The following is a 12978-nucleotide window of genomic DNA, read 5'->3' as shown; positions in this document are numbered from 1 at the left end:
ATCTTTGGTCAGTTTGCCATGAAAGTGGACACGCAACCGTTTCCTGGCGTCAACATGGTGGAATGCAATCACTCCGTAAGGCGTCAGCCAGATTTCTCGTTCGATGTTAACATGGCAGGGCCTGTATACAACCATGGCAGGGATAAAGAAGAAACCGGTCACTCCCGTGGCAAGCAAAAGGAGGAGGCCGGCCCACGCGACCGGCCCCGATCTGACGACAAACGGTACATCACCGAGGAACAAGTGAGAAACATGCGGTATCAGCGACCGCTCTCCGCGCATCTCCTCAACAAATATGAGCATCAGTACGACCGACGCCGGCGGTACGACACAGATGACGAAAGATATCGTCGGTCTGATAAAGACAACGGAAAGTATCGTCGGTATGATAGAGACGACGAAGGATATGAGCGCCGCGCTAAGGGGAAGTCGAGAGAGCCGGAAGACATGGACAGACACTGGGATTGTCCTTTCTTTAAGCACTGCTGGGATTCAGGAATGAGCCGATTACCTACAATCGCAAACTGCCCGGAATGCAGACAACAGAAGGAGGACACCGGTGAGGTTTCAGTGTTCAAGCGTCTAGGGCCTCTCCCATCTCAGAACAGACGAGCTGAGTCATCTCGAGAGGAAGATTTCGAGGAGTCAGAAGATGAAGAAGAAGACAGATACCACCGGCCAAGGTGGTTCCCTGATGGACTCAGTCACTCCCAAAAGCGTAGGGTTCAGCGGCTACGAAGCTTGGAGGAAGCCGAGGCGCAATACCTGCACACGTTGAGGAAAGCGCGGCCCGATCTGGCCGTGAAAATTCACCAAACTTTGGACGCGGAGAGTCGTCCACAGAAGAAAGAATGGCGCCCCAAACAAATGAAAGCGGATGAGAAGGCATCGGCTGGCACAAATATGGTGTTCATACTTCCGTCGGAGTTTTGTGCTCCAAGAAACGAAGAAGCGCCGGTAGCACAGTTTGACTGCGGCCCAAGGCCAGTTATCTTTGAAAAGCCCTGAGAGAAGAGCTACAAGCATTTGAAGGCCCTGTACCTAAGAGGTTATATCAACAGGCAACCTGTCAGCAAGATGCTGGTTGACACGGGGGCGGCAGTCAATATAATGCCATACTCCATGCTACGTCGATTGGGACGCTCAAGCGCAGATCTGATCAAAACCAACGTCACACTAAGCGACTTCAACGGCCAAGCATCAGAAACGCAAGGCGTTCTAAACATGGATCTAACCGTGGGCCGAAAAACAATCCCTACGTCATTCTTCATCGTCGACAGCAAAAGCACCTACGCTGTCCTGCTAGGGAGGGATTGCATTCACACCAACTGCTGCATTCCATCCACAATGCACCAATGCCTGATACAGTGGGATGGAGATGAAGTGGAGGTCGTTCATGCAGATGACTCAGTCGAGATCTCAATAGCAGGCATGAATATTTGGGACGCAGACGACCAAGAGCCGCTCTGGAGTCAGTTTGGACGGCTGTGAGCGCATCGAAGCTACAAAAAACGGGGTGAGGCTGGTCTTATCCACCGGCCTGACAGAGTAGCAAGAGCAGAGACAATGGACGTACGTGGCAAGGCCGATCCCTACGATCGGCCCCAAAAAATAAAAAGCAATGATCTTACCTCAAGCATGTCACGTAGTCGTAGTAGGGAGACTCCCTCCCATAGTAGAGCACAAATAAGTTGTAAACCTTCATTGAACAATGCAATCAAAAAGGGGGCCGATTCCAGCAATCGGCCCAAATTATCCTCATCATACGTTTTGCCTGTGTTCAACATCGATCTAGCAGGCGACGGAAAGCTAGGGTATGGGTTTACATCGGCTGATGAGCTAGAAGAGATTGACATTGGTCCTGGGGATAAGCCACGACCAACATTTATCAGCAAAAAGTTAGATCCGCATCTGAGGGGCCTCATGATAGCTCTATTAAAAGAATACCCAAATTGCTTTGCACAGGATTACACGTAAATGCCAGGTTAGACAGAGCATCATTGAGCATCGGCTCCCTCTTAAAAGGATTTCGGCCGTTCCAGCAGCGAGCACGATAGATGAAGGCCGAGATTTTAGAAGAAGTCAAGAAAGAGATCGAGAAAATGTTGAACGCCAGGTTCATCAGGCCATGCAGGTACGCTGAGTGGATTTCTAGTATCGTGCCTGTACAGAAAAAGGACGGCCGATGGCGCGTCGCCATAGATTTTCGGGATCTCAATAGAGCCACTCCAAAGGATGAGTATCCAATGCCGGTAGCAGAAACACTGATCAATGCAGCTGCTGGTCATAAGGTTTTAAGTTTCATGGATGGCAATGCCGGTTACAACCAAATTTTCATGGCTCCAGAAGATATACACAAGACTGCATTCAGAGTACCAGGTTCGGTGGGCTTGTTTGAATATGTAGTCATGACATTTGGACTAAAAAATGCCGGCGCCACATACCAAAGAGCCATGAATTACATCTTTCATGATCTGATCGGCAAGTTGGTGGAGATTTACATTGATGACGTGGTAGTCAAGTCTGTTTCAGTAGAAGGACACTTGGAGGATTTGCGACGCATCCTGGACCGAACTAGAAAATTCGGGCTAAGAATGAATCCAAAGAAGTGTGCTTTTGGTGTAACGGCCGGTCAATTCTTGGGTTTCTTGGTTCACGAACGCGGAATTGAGATCGGCTTGAAAAGTTAGGAGGCAGTGCGAACAATGCAGCCACCTACCACGAAGAAGGAACTCCAGTGTCTCATCGGCAAAATCAATTTCGTCAGAAGGTTCATCTCCAACCTGTCAGTGTGAATCGAGCCGTTCATGGGACTAGTAAAAATTAAATCTGATGAGGAGTTTCGCTGGGGGGCAGAGCAACAGCAAGCGCTTGACGAGATTAAAGAATATCTGACGAAGCGACCTGTGTTGGTTCCACCCAGCAAGGACAGACCATTCTATATTTACTTATCAGTAGCTGACACTTCCATCGCCTCAGTGGTGGTGCAAGTTTATGATGGTCTGGCGAGAGTCACTTTCTACCTCAGCAGAAGGATGTTGGATGCAGAGACTAGGTACCCTGAGATCGAGAAGTTGTGCCTCTGCCTATTTTTTACCTGCACTAAGCTTCGTCACATCTTGCTGTCAGCGGAAATTGTCATCATATGCAAATCAGATGTCATCAAACATATGCTATCGGCTCCTGTATTGAAAGGCCGACTCGGTAAGTGGATGTTTGCATTATCGGAATTTTTATCTCCGGTATCAGCCTGTGAAAGCAGTCAAGGGACAAGCGTTGGCCGATCTTATTACTGAACGAATCAACACTGATATAGCAGCACTGTCTGTACACGCATGGGCCATGTTTTTCGATGGATTGGCTTGTGATGATGGTTGTGGCATCGACATTCTACTCGTGTCGCCCCGGGGGGCAACATATTCCTTCTCCACCAGGCTACCTACCCCTTGCACCAACAATGTCGCTGAGTATGAAGCAATACGCAAGGGAATGGAGTTGCTTATCGAAGCCGGTGCAGAAGCAGTGGAACTTTTTGGGGACTCCAAATTGGTGATTTCCCAACTCACGGAAGAATACAAATGCGAGAGCGAGTCGCTCTTCCCATTATGGATGCAATGCCGTGAGCTGATGGCACAATTTAGGTACATAAACTTCAATTGGATCCCGAGTTCACAAAATACCGAGGCCAACGATCTCGCACAGATGGCGACAGGCTACAAGGTCGTAGCAGATGGAGCCGACGTGCAGGTACAGTTCCTGGAACCGGATGACTAGAGAGCTGATATCTTCAATTACTTGAAAGATCCGGCTCGGAGGGCACCTAAACGGATAAGGTACAAGGCCATGAAGTATGTCCTTATAGGAGATGACATGTTCTACAGGACTTTGGAAGGGTTACTCCTCAAATGTCTGGGACCAGCCGAGTCAAATCGGCTCTTACACGAGGTACACGAAGGCGCCTATGGAACTCACCAATCGGCTCATAAGATTAAATGGTTGATCAGGCGATCGGGGTTTTATTGGCCCACCATGCTTGAGGATTGCTTTAAGTACTATAAAGGGTGTCAAGCGTGTCAGATGTTTGGAAAATTCAGACGGTACCCGCATCAGCAATGAACCCCATCATCAAGCCTTGGCCATTTCGAGGTTGGGGCATGGATATGATCGGCAAAATCAATACTCCATCAAGCAAAGACCACGTGTGGATCTTGGCCATTACAGATACTTCACTAAATGGGTGGAGGCCGTCCCTATGAAGTCAGTGAAATCAGAAGATGTTATCAATTTTGTGAAAGAACATGTCATTCATAGATTCGGGATTCCCCAGACTATCACGACCGATGGAGGTTCGGTCTTCATTTCTAAAGAGTTTAGAAAGTTTTGCGAAGACATGGGAATCAAGTTGATCTGATCGTCTCCATACTATGCTCAAGCAAATGGGCAAGCTGAAGCGTTCAACCAGAGCCTTATCAAGCTGATCAAGAGGAAAGTCGACGAGCACCCTAGACGTTGGCACGAGGTACTGTCAGAGGCTTTGTGGCTTATCGCATGTCATGTCATGGAGCTATAAAAACCTCGCCATACCATCTGGTCTATGGACAAGAAGTCGTATTGCTCTGGGAAATTACGGCTGGGTCGAGACGTATTACGTTTCAGAATGATTTAACAACTGAAGAATATGCAGCCCTGATGAGCGATGGCATTGAGGATCTAACGGAACTCAGACTTTGGTCGCTTGAGAAAATTAAAGAGAACAAAGCCAAGGTAGCTCGCGCATAAAATAAGAAGGTGAGACACAAGGAGTTCCACGTTGGTGATCTGGTATGGGAAGCTGTACTGCCATTGGGGACTAAGGATGCAGTATATGGTAAATGGTCTCCAAATTGGCACGGGCCGTACAGAGTCGACCAAGTTTTAAAGGGTAACGCATACATGCTCGAGGAGCTGAACGGTGTGAAATTCCCAGTGGCTGTCAATGGTCAGCACCTCAAGAAATATTTCCCAAGTATGTGGGATGATGGACAGTGAAATATGGGGGCCGATGCATGAAATTGGCCAGTAAAAAAATATATATATATGAAAGCAACATGACACAAAGTACAGCCGATGCACAGACATCGACTTTAGACTAAAAAGCCGATGCACAGCCATCGAATCTAGAGGTACAAGCTCAATTGAGCAGTTATCAGATTACATAGATAGGCTCTACTGAAGGAATGCCTCGAGGGCATGGAGGGCGTCAGCACGGACACGATCCACTTCGGTGATCTCGGCCTCGTCATCTTTGTCCTCGCCTGTCACCAGTTGTTTGCTCAGGGCACGTATTTCTGCCAGATCAGTCTTCAGTTGAGCTTTGAGGCCTTCTGCTTCCTCTTTAGAGCGGGCAATAAGAGCTTCCTTGTCAGAAATAAGCTGTTTGGTTGCCCGGACCGTCTCTTCAAGGTCCTCCAATTCCCTTCGTAGGGTCTCAAGTTCGGCAGTGCTGACAGAGGTGTCAGTTTTGGCATTTAAGGCCGCCTTTTTCTCATTGAGCCGCTGACATTTGTCTGCAATATCGGCTTTCAACGGAAGTTGGGCGTGGCGTAGGCCGATTCTCTGACGAGCTAACTTCACCCTTGACCTGTAGGCAGGCAGAGTCACAACTGGCCAGAGTTTCACCTGCAACGTTACCGGGAGGTGGGGCTGGATTTCTTCAAGAATGCTCTTCACTTCCTCGGGGTCTTCGACCAACGTCTCAATCGAGGAGGAGAGCAGGGCTTTGAGACGCTGGAATTGACCAAGGATAGCGCTGGGTCCTGGTTCATCGCATGCCGTAGAAGGAGCTGGTTCGATGGATTTAGGATCGAACGATAGCAAGCCCGAGAGGTCACAACCCTGACAAATAGAAGCAGCGTCAGTATGCAGCAAAAGGGAAGGGTAAGCCAAACGAAAGGAGTATACCTCTCCTAAGACCAGGGAGACAGCCGATTGAGACAATCGGCTCTTGTGTTGCTGCTGGAGGCTTGGCCAAATTGGCAACCTTGTCAATGGCACCTTCAAGGATTACTGGATCCAGGTTTGCGGAGGGCATCAGTATTTCCTCGACTTCCCCACTAGAGGTGTCATCAGTCTGCAAAGGAGGTGGTGAGCCGATGTGAGCAGCAATGAAGTAGCATGAGAGATGAGCCAGGGAGAGCCGGAGGGTAATTGCATTTGAAGCCTCTTGGCTCGATGAAGGGGCTTGCGGTTCCTTTCGAGCTCTCTTGATGCATCGGCTCTTTGTGCGTAGACCGCCCTGCCCCGCTTTGATTGGAGCTTGGGAGGCAACAGGTTCAGGAACTGACCTTTTCCTGGAAGCCGATGGTGGCAAATCTGGCTGGCTCGGCGTGTTGGTTTTCCCAGAGTTGCCCGAGCTCGAATCACCTCGACTGGATTGTGTTTCCTCGCCGGAGTTGTCTTCAGTGGAGGCCTATAAAAGAAGAGTTAGTAAGCACAAGCATGTTTGCAGAAGCCTATAAGGATAGATGAAATCAGTCAAGGCATGGATCAACATACGTGCAAGCTCTCCTGGTCAGGAGAAGGAATCCGGCGCTTCAAGGTTTTCCTGGCAGCTACTTTCCTCACCGCCGTTCTCGCTTTGACTGGGGCTCGGGGGGCAGCTGGCCCGGGAGATACTTTGCTCTTGGAAGCCGATTTTGGTGAAATCGGCTGGCTCTGCATCACAACCTTTTTCAAGGTTGGCGAGTTTTTGCAGAAGAGGACCACCGGAGCTGGTGGGAGGAATTCAAAGGGGGAGCCGTCATCATGTGCAGGTTCTGGACCATCTTGTTGCTGCAAGGAGACATAGCAAGGTTATAAAAATGATTATAAGCCACTTCAAGAAAATTTGCGAGTAGTGGTACCTGTTCTGCAGGGATATCATATTCAGCATCAAGTTGTTTCAGCAACGGTCCCAGAGCTCTCCTGAAGGCATGAGTTTTCCACATTGACCACCAGGTCTCAAAACCATCGGTTGATGAGGTGAAAGAGAGGTTGTTAGGGATTGGGATGGCTAGAGCATCAAAGAAAGAGTAACACCTCTGACCGGTGAGGACATCGGGCAAATTAGCTCTGCTTTCTGTCAAGTGGTGGAGGAAGATGTGTGGAGACACCTGCCCAAGACCAAACTGCCGGGCTGCTATGACCGGCTGATAGGACTCATAACCAGGTTTGATGATTCGGTTTGAGGTGCTAATGCCAACTGGAAGGAAGCAGGGACGGATCATGGTGGAATACAATTGCCGGGTGCTGGGGTCGTCGGCAAAGCTGTCTAGCCTGAAGGGGACTGGATTTTCAAAATTTTCAGACTCCGTGTAAGGAAAGAAGAGAGGATTGTCCAGGCCTTGGAAGAAAGTGCTGAACCACTTTGATGCTTCCTTCGGGATCAGCTTACTACCTGGAAGGCTATATAAAGCTTGGCCGTAGCTAGTGCATCGGATCTGCTTCCCGTTAGTATCTGGAAAGGTGCAGGTGGCCAAAGGTGGGAAGTTTGGGATGTGATTCTGGAAATACAGCTGAGCCCATAGCTGAATAAACCACCAGGGACCTCCTGTTTTGACTGTCTTTTGGGAAATCAAATTGACAGACATTAGGTGGAGATATCGATAGACCTCTCCAAGGAACAGTTTGCCGATGCCAAGTTGGGTGCCTCTGGCAAGTTCATAGGCTAAAGATAGATAATTCTTGGTTGGAGCAAGTGAAGGGCCACAAAATATGAAGTGTTCCAGCCAGAAATTTAGGAAGGCCGTGTGTTCTTTCTCTGTTACAGGGCCTTTATTTTTCATGTGACGTCGAAGGTAAGCACCCCAGTTTGTGCACTCTGTTTTGGATGAGATTTTGAAAGGGACCTTTGGCAGCATAAAAGCAGAGGGGCTGGGAGAGGTGACGTCTAGGCCAGTGATCATGGCCACATCCAGCAGAGTTGGTGTCATGGGGCCGTGGCCGAACATGAAGTAGTTCAGAGCATCAGACCAGAAGTAGCCGATGGTTTTTAGAAGGTTTTCATGCTTCTCAAGGGGATACAATGATAGAGATAAAGCATCGGCTATTCCTGTGGTTTCCCATTAGGCTTGGTGAGTTTTGGATACTCTACTGTACCAGGAAACCCAATCTTCAGGAGGGTTAGGTCAGGCTCGTAGGCAGTCGGCCCAAGAAGTTAGATCTAAGTTCTGGTTCACGAAAGGAATCCTATTGGCCTCGCAAGAAATCAAATGTGCAGGACTCTCGATAGAACGGGGGCCAAGACAAAGAGAATTTGGAAGAGAAGGATGTGGCAGCAGAATGTCTGATACCTAAAATTAATGATGGAATGAGGCATTAATTCAGATGTTTGCTGTTAATTCTAACATTATGCTCGGATGGCGAGGAGCGGTTGAGGATTACCTTCAGGCCAGAGACCGTTGCGTTGGCGTTGGACGATTCCGCCATCTGATTCGCTGCGGAGTTGAATCTGCACGATTGGGATCTGGGATTCGCGTGGCTGTGAGTTGAATCTGTTCGATTGGCGATTTGGGGATCTGAGTTTGCTCCTTCAGACAAGGGTCGCAGGTTACCGTTTGAATAGTGTAGCGACCCGGAAAAAAAATACCCCTATTAGAAATGTTTGTTTTTTTTTTCTTTTGTGCATCATCATGCATCATGCATCATATCATCCACAAAATTTTATCAAATAAAAATTATTTCTAAATAAAACCTATTTTATTTTTCCTTCTCGTATGGTTCTATATGAAACCCAGCTCGATGTCTCTTCACTTAACAAACCCCAAAACTTCTTTCTTATTTAACACAACCTAAAACTAAAAGTATTTGTTATATTTGGCAAACTAGTTTTAATTAAAAATATATGGTTTAGAAATGTATTTGCAAAACTTCCACTTCTCTTTGTTCTCTCTTCCTCTCTATTCTTTTCTCTTGTTCCTTTGCTTCCTATATCTGCTAATGGGTAAATTAGAGTAATCTTTTCCCTTGGACTCATTTTGGTCAACCACTCTTTTTCTAGCCCAACAACATCATCACGTGAGGACATGTTCATTTCTTCCTCCTCACGAACACAGCGTGAGCTCTCTGGCTCACGTCAGCTCTCTGTGTGCTGTGTCGCACATCCTCCTCCTTTCCTTTTAATCGCTTCTCTAAGCCGCAGAAAACCCTAGCTCTCTTCATCCCAGCCCCGCCGCCACTTGCTTTACCCTCGTCCACCAAAATAGAGCAGGCAGAAAGAGGTTCAGTTCGAAATTCAGAACACCGAGCAGAACATCACCTCGTCGCCATGGAGCCGCCTCTCCAGACTGCCCTTCGTCGAGCAGAAGGCACCAGGATCTCCGCGTCGTCGTCCTCTCCATCTCTTTGCGAGGAATCGAGATGGGACTCAGTAATTCGAGCGCAAGGTCGCCGATCCCCCGCGCCGGTCACCATGCTTCTTCTTTGATTCAGGCCGCCTCCATCCTTCCCCGGCCAGTCCGAGCCCTCCATCGCGATCATGGTGAGCGTGCGCTCCTCGCAGGCCTCTCCTTGTTCTCCATCTTCCTCTATTTCGTTATGCCGGCATTCACTGTCACTCCGCTCGCAGAAGTTCGTCGCTGGCTACTCTCCGTTGAACCCTGGTCCCAGCGCCTACTCCACCACTTCCGTCCAGCCGGGGCGCACGCCGGGCGCCCTCTTCTTCCTCACCGTCCGCCCTCCATCGTCAGGGCCATGCTCGATGCCATCTTCTCCGAGCCCTACTTCCCCGCTGTTATGCATCTCCGTCACATAGAGGTGTCTCAGACAGTTAAGTCATCCAACATCTGTAGCGTCTGTACCTACTCAACATCTGAATTTCAGACCAACTGTTTTCCTTTGGTTGGTTCAGCTGTGAGCTCCTTTGTTCAGATCCCCACATCGGCCAATTAAATCCATCATCTTTCACTTTGTTTGTTCAGATCCCACACGCCTGGAGTTCTTTTCTACGCACGAGCCAAACAAAATCAGCTTTGCCAAAGCAGCTAGTGGCTACGGCCTTCTCTTCCCTGTGGTATCAGGATCAGCTCTCAGTGTATGTGCTGCTTCTTGTCGGTGCTTCAGGCCAGGTTCCGGTCCAGTTTCGTTGCTCCTCTCCAACAGCGCTGCAGGTCCAACATCAGCCTATTCTTATCACTTATCATTGTTATATTCCTTATTCTATTATAAATCTGCCTATTTTCATAACTTTCAAACTACTAATCCAAATAAAACAAATGATGTATCAAATTTTATTAGAAAAATACGAGGAATCTAAATATGACATCCATATGCCTCTTTGCATTTCGCATCAAGTCATGCCGTTGTACTTTGCATCGCACCTAATAAATAAACGCGGAGTATTTTGGAATTACCAGATAAGAATTCCCTGCTCCGTTTAATATTGATCTAGCTCATCCGTGCCATGTCTTTGCCATGCTAATCAACATTTAATATTGTCGGTAGAAAAATAACTTGAACCTAATATTGGTTTGTTCGGGATTCCGATTCCGCTTAATATGGATAAGTTGCATCGCATCATGTTTACCATGCCATGCATATCATATCATGATCATGCCGATTCTTCTGCCGTAGTAGTAAGATGTGCATCCGTTGGTTGTTGTAGCACTTTGCTTCTTCCCGGATAGGATCGCGAAGTGGTGTGGTGAGATACGACAAGATCTCCGGATGTCCCTCGGCAAGCTTTAACAGGCAAGCATTTTCCTTATACTCCTGCCCCTGCAGAAGTCGCTTACCTATTTTATTTTGCCTTCTCCCTCATGCTATCCTTGAGTTGCGTTCTTGTCACGTGTCCCTTCCACCTGTACCTCAAGCAGCCCATATTGCCTCCACCAACCACCTACAACTATTGTTTGGTTTCGGGTCTGCCTTGCGAGTCGTAGTGCATGCTAGTGCTTTCTATATCGTGTTACCGTTATTGCTATATCGGGTTATGTGTTGAGGAACATGACACATGGTTATATCTGTTGAGGGTATCATGGTTACTTGTTAATAGTTGTTAGCGGAGGCATCAGTGGGTCAGTTGCTCGTTTTATGACGGCTCACTTGTGTTTCCTAAATAGCTTAGGACCCCGAGTTCTTGTTATCTGTTCCGAGACTGAGCGCTCTAACCACACGTGGGTATGCTTATGGGTCTCCCCTTGACCACTGCCGGAATCTACAGCTTTGTCCAGTGGCCACAACTAGTTTGCAATGTTTTGCCTTTTGTTGTTTGCGTGCATGCCATCCTGTTACTTATTTACTTTGGGAAGCCCCTGGGTGCCTTGTATCCCTTGTTTCTTGTATGCACGTATAGGTGCGGCACGAGCGTTTATCGCGTGCTGAAGCGGGTCATTCGCCAAAGTGTGTGTTTTGACCCTCGGAAGTCGTGGTCGCAAATAGCTAGGTCCGTTTCGGAGATACGACCGGACTTCGATACGGGTTCAACTTGGTTAGGTGGCTTCCTGGACATTGTTGTCGTGAAGGAGAGTGCGAGTCGTGATATCCACCTGTCGCAAGTGGGTTGATCGTGCGTGTGGGTACATTTGGGCAACCCCTGCAGGGTTAAATCTTATCGATAAGCCGTGTCCGCGGTTATGGACGACTTGGAGCTGTATGACTCGACCATAGACAACTTACACCTGTTGTTTATTAATAATAACTTGCGTAGTAAGTTAGTACAACTTCAATAATAAATGGGTAAAACTTGACAACCGTGTGAATGCCCTTGTAAGTACTTCCTTGCGAGGGGGGAACACATCGGCTGTGTTATGTTTGCAGAGTATAGAATTGTTAGTTTATGCGCTCTCTCCCCTTCTCTGGTAGACGAATGTTGTAGAGTGTTTCTAAAGGTTTTTAGTGCTTGCGCCCTGCCACTTAACCCCACCATATTGCCTATGACGTTCCTCTTGCGTCCTCTAAGTCCCCTGCGTGCCTCAAGTACAAAGGACGACTGGTTGACGAATGCTTATACGTCTTGAAGTCTTGTTAAGTACGAACCCGTACTTATTGCTGCTTCTACGGGATATAACCGGGCAGGTATGAAGATCAATACGATGAAGGACGACGCTAGCATGGTTACCCTTCCGGCTTAGCCTGAGCAGGGTTATGGACGCCACTGGTTATCTTCAGGACTCTTAGTCCAAATTTGTATCTTGTCCGTACTCGGATGTATTTGATCTTCTGTATGATTTGGATCTTTGTATGTATCTATTTGTATCTTGACTCGTTGGAGTCGTTGTTGTAATATATGTTCTTGTGGGCTCTATTGTAATCCTGTTGTAATGTTACCGCTCGTGATTGATTCCACCCGCATCGCGCGCATGCTTCGGCGTGTACGAGGCGCTTGGTGGTGCGTCTCCTAAAATCGATATCGTGCGGATTCGCTGGGATCCTCATGGTACCGGTTTTGGGGCGTCACAAGTTAGTATCAGAGCATCAGGTTGACGGTACCCCACTAGTCCAGCCTTTAGGATAACCTTGCCAATGGTCGTTGAGTTTAGAGTGTCAAAACCTATTTTCTAAAATTCGTTGGATAGTTCTGATTAGCTCTGCATTTTTCTCCTTATCTATAATCTTTCTCCTCTTACCTTTGCGAGTTTTTAATCTTCTCTTATCTGCTTCTCTGAGTCTTAGGCTTCCACGTGGGTTGGACGATCTTTGCCTTTAACCTAATAGGACCGATCTTTGAAGAACTCGCAGAAGCACCTCATCATTGACGTGAGCATCAACTGTTGTTAGTGGTGTCGAGGAGATCGACACGTCGCCAGAAGATCCGATAGTTCACCTCTCTCCCCCGTACCATGACGTGGAATCTCGGGGCGAGATTCCTTGTTAGTGGTGTCGATTGTAGCGACCCGGAAAAAAAATACCCCTATTAGAAATGTTTGTTTTTTTTTTCTTTTGTGCATCATCATGCATCATGCATCATATCATCCACAAAATTTTATCAAATAAAAATTATTTCTAAATAAAACCTATTTTATT

The 12978-nt window shown here is 47.7% G+C and overlaps 1 long non-coding RNA gene across 2 annotated transcripts; it reads left to right on the top strand.

Annotated features, from left to right (window-relative positions):
• Nucleotides 1–8707: 8707 nt before the first annotated feature.
• On the top strand, nt 8708–12240 carry LOC139832251 (uncharacterized). Of its 2 annotated transcripts, XR_011747092.1 has the most exons (4): nt 8708–9496; nt 9584–9783; nt 9936–10124; nt 10619–12240. It is a non-coding gene; the product is annotated as an uncharacterized lncRNA (long non-coding RNA). The 2 variants fall into 2 exon arrangements; XR_011747091.1 differs by having other exon boundaries at nt 9584–10124.
• The last annotated feature ends 738 nt before the right edge of the window (nt 12241–12978 follow it).

This window comes from Lolium perenne, chromosome 6 (assembly GCF_019359855.2).
Source record: "Lolium perenne isolate Kyuss_39 chromosome 6, Kyuss_2.0, whole genome shotgun sequence".
Taxonomy (NCBI): Eukaryota; Viridiplantae; Streptophyta; class Magnoliopsida; order Poales; family Poaceae; genus Lolium; species Lolium perenne.
The sequence above is the reverse complement of the archived record's forward strand: the minus strand, read 5'-3'. Positions and strand labels throughout refer to the sequence as shown.